Consider the following 8,538-nt stretch of genomic DNA (forward strand, 5'->3'; position numbering starts at 1 on the left):
GTTTGTGAAGTGGACAAAAAGATTTGATATCGATGCATTCCCATTTTGTGAAGTAAACGGAAAGATGTAATGTTATTCAATTTCAGTTTGCGAAATACACGAAAAGATTTAATGTTTTTGCATTCTTGGTTTGTGAAGTAAACGAAAAGATTTAATGTTTTTGCAATCTTAGTTCGTTGAGGAGATTTAATGCTGATGCATAGAGTTGGATAGAGTTGCGAGTGCCCATGGATGGACAAGCAATAGGGCTCTTGGTGGCGTGCACATCTTTGAATAGTGCCGAGTAATTGTGCACAGGTCACTAGAAATGTTGCTTTAAACCTGTTCTAGATATTTCTTACTGACCAATCTAGTCTTCAGTAGATTTCATACATGGTTGAAAGTGGTCAGAAATAACTTTGTGTTCTGGATATCAATTCAAATCAGTTCTTCCTTAATTGTTTGTGGATGTAGAGTATAGTGATCAATTATTTTCAAGTAAGGTAATGTAAGAGCATGTTCTTAAACTTAATTTGGTGAATTTCAGCTTGTAGTTTGCCGCATAAATGGCTATATGAGAACACCTCTGTCGAAGGCATTTCTGTGTAATGTTTGTAGATTCAAACTGCACTACTTATGAAATGGCAAATAAAAAAGTACAAGTAGCATCACGTCACTCATGTGTGCATCATGAATCATTTATTGCTGATGGTCAAGTATAATGCATTATGTAGGTCAATGGTACTATATAATCAGTCTATGTTTCCAGACCTTATTCATACGACTGATGTTAGTCTCTCATGGTGAGTGCAATTTGAAACAGTATATTAAGGCATGCTTGATCTCTTTATGTAGATGTAGATATTACGAACCTTACATTTCATTTTCGAATTAAGAATAATGAACCCCATTTTTATTTTCAGATGAAAAAAACCTTCGAAATAACAAACCTTTTTCAGTTTTTGGATGAATTAAACTTTGGAATTATGAACCCTCTATGAACAATGAACATTCAGAGCACTGAACTGTAACCGATGTATCTTGTAGGCATAATCAAACAATAGCGGGAAGGGGGAGCATAATGGATTTTATTCACGTGCACAGATGCCCAGAAGTAATGTACTTACTGCGTAGTTTTTTTTTTCATACTTCTCGTTTATGAATATTACATGGGAAATAATAATACAAGTTCTTTTACCTTGTAAACAATGTGGAAAATGTTTTTCTTTTTACACCATACATCTGCCATAAAGTCATCAACTAGGTTTTGAAATTGTGTGTATTGCATTCAAATCTTAACATCTACACAACATTAAGCCCCTGTTCCACTATGCCGTTCTCGCTACGATTTGACAATTTTCTCAGATCGGGAAGGATCGGGTAAAACCTGAGCCGATCTGAACAAGGTACGATGTTAGAACGCTCTAAGTACGCTGCAGTTACGACTAACAGGTGCTTGCTACGCTCTTACTACGATGATCGGGAATGAGGCATTACGATCTCTGCCGCTGCAGCTACGCTTTAGAACGATGTAGCTACGCTGTCAGTGCGATGTTGCCGATGTTATCCGATCGATGCACGCTGTATCTACGCTCTGAACGATCTATACGATCTTATCACGCTGTCACCCCGTTCAGAGAGCTGAAAAGTGCCCGATGTGCCCCGATGTACCCCGATTCGATTGTCGATCTGTCAACTTATTAGCATGCAGAACCGAACAAATATACTGTGTACCTCGAAGAGTCTCCTCAACTCCCGGTTCTTTTGCAGCAATGCATTGTTATAAACAAAGACGTGCTGATTTTTCCATGGCTTTTACTTGATGTCCTTGCTTTTATAGTCCGTCTTCCTCCAGTTGTAGATGATTTCACATTCTTCAAAATTCTGCTATGTCCTCTTCTTCCTCTTTAAGCATCACGTGCAGTCTCTCTTTCTTCGCCTTTTGGGTAGCTGCTTTGCTGCTTTCTTCTCTTCTTTTTCTTCATCTCTTCTCCTTCGAAAATTTGAGCTCCTTCTTCTTCATGTTCTGCCCTGACAGGTGCAGTGACGATGCCATCCTCCTCCTCAACAGTTCTGCCTCTCGATCTCCTTGATCTTCTTCTGGCAGACATTTTTGTGTAAGTTTTCTTACCGTTCTTGTGCCGATGTTACTACGCTCAGAAAGACCTTGTAACGCTCATCCCGCTGCGTTTACGCTGTCACTACGCTCTCCCCGCTGCGTCTACGCTGTCACTACGCTCTCCCCGCTTGCCGTACGATTGAAAATAGGTCAATTTAGATCGGGGAGATCGGGAGCAAATTTTGAACAGGTTCAAAATTTCTTCCCGATCTGAAAAAATGCCCGCTCCAACCCCGACCTCCACACGCTGCTGCTATGATGCTTCCGATCCCCGTACGCTTTTGCCGCTCTTTCCCGATCTGCTAGATCGGGACAGATCGGGGTTCAGATCGTGATAGTGGAACGAGGGCTTTGAATAGTAAGTGGTTTGAATTGTCTCAAGATATTACCTAAAGGGTCACATGGGGATTATAATGCATTAGAATACTCCGTAACATGCATCCCTTGATGTTTTCCATCAAGAAACTTTGCAACTTTGAATGATTGCCAATATCGTTTGATTGTTTATACTTTCAATTTTTTAATAGAAACAATTAATTTTCAGGTCTTAAGTGGGTAAAAGGAAAGAAGCTAGAGTATGTATTAAGTCTGGATTCCACTTCACTTTTTGCATGAAATGAATGTGGACGTAGCTAAAAAGAAGTTTCGTTTTTGATAATCCTATAAGGCCTAATTAATCTTGCAAATATTCATCGTGAGTAAAAGATGTGTGGTTACAAGGTAATCGATACCACAAGATAAGGAGTTTGTACAGTAAGTATCATGCACTTACCATTACGCCTGCTCCTATAATACCTGTTGGAACAGGTACACAATGGTATGCATAAAACCCATTGCACTTTTACAGTGACTCGCGAAGAAGATGATTAGGTACTAGAAATGTATTTGGTAAGGTAAAGGTTGGCTAACTTGGCCCATGACAAAAATTTTATCTATCAATCACTAGAAAATACAGGGGTCATTTTTCTGAACAAGATAGTGGAAGTCATGCACTATGTGCTGCCATGCACATAGAAAGAAGAGTGTCTGATATACAAGTTAAAGGTTGGTCACTTATTGCGACACCAATATAACTCTTGTATACGGAGACATATCACACTCCCTGATCTATCTTCATTCACAACACATTCATATCTCATGACTCATGAAACTGTCTTGCGTCATCAAACCAAAATATGAATTCATGATTTCCTCCTAAACCTATACAATATACAATTGAATCATGTAAGAGCTATTTGGGAAGGAAATGTGGTATCCTTGTATACACTACATGTATCACAATGCTTTCAATAGTGACTCACACTTACTTGTATATAATCATCATCATTTTCTGTCAGTTTAATGATATGCTGACACTACACTTTAATAGTGTAATATGTGTTAAAGTACACCGGTGAAAACCTATCATTCATAACACTGCATATGAATGAATTCTGATAGGTTCATTGTGGTTGAAGAGTTTTAGACCCTCGAGATAAGATTAAATGGCAACTCAATAATCCTTCATTACATACCACTAAATACTTCACCCTCATGTTTTGCCAAACCAGAAATGATTAATACGGAAATTTGAACTTCAAGATGTGGGTTTACGCCGGAGCAGTATTTAAAGTCCAAATGTATAAGAGACAATCCCCAAACCATGCATGCTGTGTCGGGTGATATTCGTCATTCCGAAAATTCGTTAATCCGAACATTATTGGCGCTAATCCCAAAATGAAATAAAGTTCGTTATTCTGAAGGTTTGTTAATCCGAAGAAAAAAATAAGGTTCGTCTTCCAAAGGTTCGTTGATCAAAAAATAAAATAAAATTTGTTATTCCGAAGATCTCTTTATCTGAAAGTGAATACGCGATTCATTATTGCAAAGGTTCGCTAATCGAGAAAATGAAATAAAGTTTTTAAAAGGTTCTGCAGTATGCACCTTTATTCATTCTTGTTTGGATTAATGGACATCTTTTTCATTTTCAAATCAGCGAACCTTCAGAGTAACGAACCTTGTGTCGTTTTAAGAATTACAGAATCTTTGGAATAACGAACCTTCGGAATAACGCCATCCGTGATAAATGTTGGGATTAACAAACCTCATTTCATTTTCTATTAACGATTAACATCTAGACTATATAGGTATACAGACTTTTTATGTATTTCGAAAAAAAAAATCATATTTTATGTTAGGATTAACAATCGATCAGAATGATAAATATCACCAACATCACATCATACAACTCATCAACAGTTGGTTTGTCCTCTTCAGCTTTGATTGGACAAGAGTAAAATTGAATCCGTCTGCAATTTCTCGACGTATTGACCAATTCTGAGGCATGGGCAGCGCCTTTAAGCGGTGTCTTAGCCGACCCCCCCCCCCCCCACCCCCTTCCGCGCAAGGAATGAAAAACTGATGCATGGTTAAGCCAATGGGCGTGTCGTACCGAGTGCGCGAATGTTTGCTTAGTGCGTGAACCTTTGTTACAAGTGCGCGATAAACATGCTGCCCGTGGGGTGGGGGAGAGGAGGGGGGTCAGTGCCACAAAATGTCTGCTGCCCTCAACGAACCCGAATCGGTCAATATACAGGTATGGTATTACCACCGAACTAAAACATGTTTTAGTTCGGTGTCGGTGGGTATTACCGGACGCGTTTTTTTTTAGACGGCACAGATTGGGGCATGGCGCGTATTAAACCTATGGGAAACACGTCGGGTTAAGGTTAGGGTTTAGGGTTAGGTTTAGGGTTAGGGTTAGGGTTAGGTTTACGTTTAGGGTCAGCAGTCAGTCCGCAGCGCGTGCGATAATGAGGCACCAACGACAATTTTATTCAGAATCACGTTTGCGCAGTTTGTGCCCTTGAGACTGACGAGATTTCGCGATACTTTGCGAGGGTTTTTGCAGAGGTCGCAATAACAGCTTTTATAGCTTTCGCAGTGCATTGTTTGACCCAGGATGGTTGGGTAGGTTATAGAGCTGATTATTCTCATTAATTTGATACCTAATTTCCCTATTTTTGACCTCAATATAGTAGTCCATTTTAGCATCAAAGTAAACGATTATTTTGCAAGTGTTCAAGAAGCTTTTAGATCATAGTTTGATGTGTTGCTAGTTCCTGACTGGTATTGAAAATAATTCTCCGTAATTCCTTCGATTTCACAATCGTGAAACTTGAGCGAGTATGATCAATTAGAAAACCAAGAGGGGCACCATTTTTAAGGTTGTGAATTTTCCTGTTGAAAACAAGGCAAATTATGTTTTCTATCTTTACTAGAAGTGGGGTAGTGAATGAACACGCGTAGAGGGTGTTGTTGATACCCAGACAATGGTCGTGGACAATGACCAGGATTGGAATGCTTCATGAGGAATTCCACTATCGCAGCTAGTCTTTGTTCATTCTGAAATGTGGTGTGTGCAAGCACATGGAAACATGTGCTTACTTCTTTCATGTGCATACATTTCACCCTGTGTCAAGAATTCAGACTAGCAGTGCTCAGGGCAATCCTCATGAATAATTGATAAAGCATTCATGTGCCTTGCAGCAGAGCTCGGGACAGGTGGTAGCCAGGTCCATTGTTCAGGGTCATTGTAAGTGCACACTCACATACACATCATTGGTTTCTGTGTAAAGTTCAAGTTTTGTACAGACAGTGAAAATTCGATCACAATCTGGAACCTAACATTTAAAAAAATCATGGATTTCATGAAACTAATATAGGCTTTCATTTTAAAATTACCTCCAACTCAATTGTACACTATTCAGCTATTACTCAAATCAATGACACTTTTATCTGATACATAGTTTTTGAACTCACAGCATTGAGTCAGCAGCCAATGGATACTACGCAATGCGACACGCCGCGTCTTGCGACAGATTTCGACCAATCACAAACCCGGAATTCCGGTGCGAACGCGAGGATAATCTTTTTAAACTCGACGCAAGACATGTCTCTGAATTTTGCTAGCTCCTGACCCATATTTAAATGAAGATGAGAAAACTTGCCCTTATTGTGATACTATATACTTTAGCGGACATAGTCTTCACCATATTTTAGAGGGGCATGAAAGATTTCAGGTTATTTTTTGGCGTCAAACGTGAAGGAATATTTTTGAATACAATACCGAATTCGAGAGAGATTTTGATATTCTATATTCTTCTTTTCCGTTTTATTTTGATCATGAGCATATTTGCTAATGTTTTCTCTTTCAGTCGATATTAAGTGTCGAAAACTGACAAGAAATACTCGTTCTATTTATTCATGACCATGTATCAGCTCATTACGTATGCAAGCACCGCTCAGCCGTGCATACGACTTAAATAAATACGTGCGTTTTCGCTCGCGATGCGGACTGACTGTTAGGGTTAGGGTTAGGGTTAGGGTTTGATGGCTAGGGTTAGAGCTAGGGTTAGGGTTAGGGTTAGGGTTAGGGTCCCCAATCTGTGCCATCTAAAAAAAAAAAAAAAAAAAAAAAAAAAAAACACACACGCTTACCGGACAGCATGGTTATTCCGGACGCGCACATTTTTGTATACTAATGACATTTGATTTCGAAGAGGACTTCGAAGATAAGCCTCACAGAGCGTTGTATGGACCGAAATTGCAACAACAAAAATAACCCAAACAAAAAAAAACAAAAAAACAACGTGACATGAAAATATAATAACACTGAGAAATTCACATTTCACCTCAGATTTAGAAGAAAATGTTTATTTATCACAATGTTTTATGGCGTGAACTGTTCGAAATGTTCAAGTTTAATATTTTACCGTAAATTACGAAATTTGAGCCTTATTTGCCCATTTTTTCATTGTCGTCCGCTCGGTAAGAATGTGTACGGTGAATCGTTGGTATGAATTGTGATTCTGGTGCAAGGACAAGGTGCGAAAGACCTCGATTATTCCGTTAGGAAAATCGTCTCTGGAATTATAATGCCATTTTACACCGCGCAAAAAGACAACTTTTTGGGAGAGGGGCATATTTGAATTCTTTTTTCCAAAAATCGGAGTGAATAATTTTCATGATTTTGCCGAATTTGTAATTTTCAGGACTTTGTGAATATCAATATACCATTTTCGCCGAAATTTCATCCTCTAAGTACGGAATCCAGAGCCAAGAAGAAAAAGGAAAGTGTCTGACGATACGATCCACTCACCTACATGACAGTGTATGTCAGTATTTTCCTTGTTGTTTTTTATGTAGAAGTTCCACACTGCATTGCTGGCTTTATCAACAATTCATTGAGTAAAATCAGGCAAACATAATCAAATAGTAGCAGTTTCGTCCAAAGGCAGATGAACACTATGAACTTTATGGTTCTTTACTGACATGCAGTGGCAAAGAGGTGTTGTATTCTCTGTAGCATCTAAACCATACCGTGATAAACCCTCAAGGGAGAACAAAAGCCATGATCTGAGGGTCATGATATTTTGGACAGATTCTTATAAAACCATGTGCTATTAGTCCTTCACTTCATTCTGCTTGTAACTGTTCTACAGCAAAGAATGTCCCTTTTCTTGGCAACACCGAAACCAGGTGCAAAGGTATATTAATGCGTTTGACTTTGTATATTTAATTATCTATCTAAACACACACACACACACAAAATAAAATGTGAAAAGCCAATGGCACTCAATGCAAAATTATGAGTAATATGCGTGGTGACATAATTATATGGAGATATAAAACCATCGGATCAGCTAACAGCTTCATGAAATGGAGCTGTGCCTATCTCCTATATCAACATAGAGATTACTGAAGCATGCCTCAATACATTGTTTACTATGTAACAACTCTATGTTCACTTTCAACACTTGCAAAGATATCTGGAAACAAAGCGGGCGATATATAAATCTATCCGCAATCAGCATCATTTCTATAGTCGTCCACCTATCCACCATACTTAGATAATGTGTAAATGTGACCCTGCGCCTCAAAACAAACAAAAAGTCGCCAGACATGAATTTTTAGTTAAGACCATATTCTGAAAGAGCAGACTTTAAGCTTTAAAATCATGTATAACTCAAATCAAATGGACTCTCCTAACCTATCTAAATATTGGAAAGAAAGCACAAACTCAGGAAAAGTGTGAACTGAGAAAAGAGGCTCTGAAGTACAGTGTCTATTCAAGCGCTTAATCTTTACCAAACCGTGCTGGCTGTGCGATGAATGGGACCAAAAACAGGAAGTAAACCACCGGAGTAATAACAATGAAGGGATATATAAATTAAACTGAAATTAAGCATGCCATTAACACATTCTGTCCATAATTAATGCCAACTTTCAAAGCAGTAGCACTATCTTTTCAAAAGTTAATAGAGTTGAAAGTGAAGAGTGTGGATAAGGTTTTTCAGAAACGAAAAAGGGATTCTAAAGACACACCTAATCATACTATTCTACCAAAAATATTCGAGATAAACTGCTTAAAAAAACACACTTTCCTGCCCGTTTTATGG

Source organism: Diadema antillarum, unplaced genomic scaffold, assembly GCF_040938485.1.
Source record: "Diadema antillarum isolate AM-2024a unplaced genomic scaffold, OU_Dant_1.0 scf00000029, whole genome shotgun sequence".
Taxonomy (NCBI): Eukaryota; Metazoa; Echinodermata; class Echinoidea; order Diadematoida; family Diadematidae; genus Diadema; species Diadema antillarum.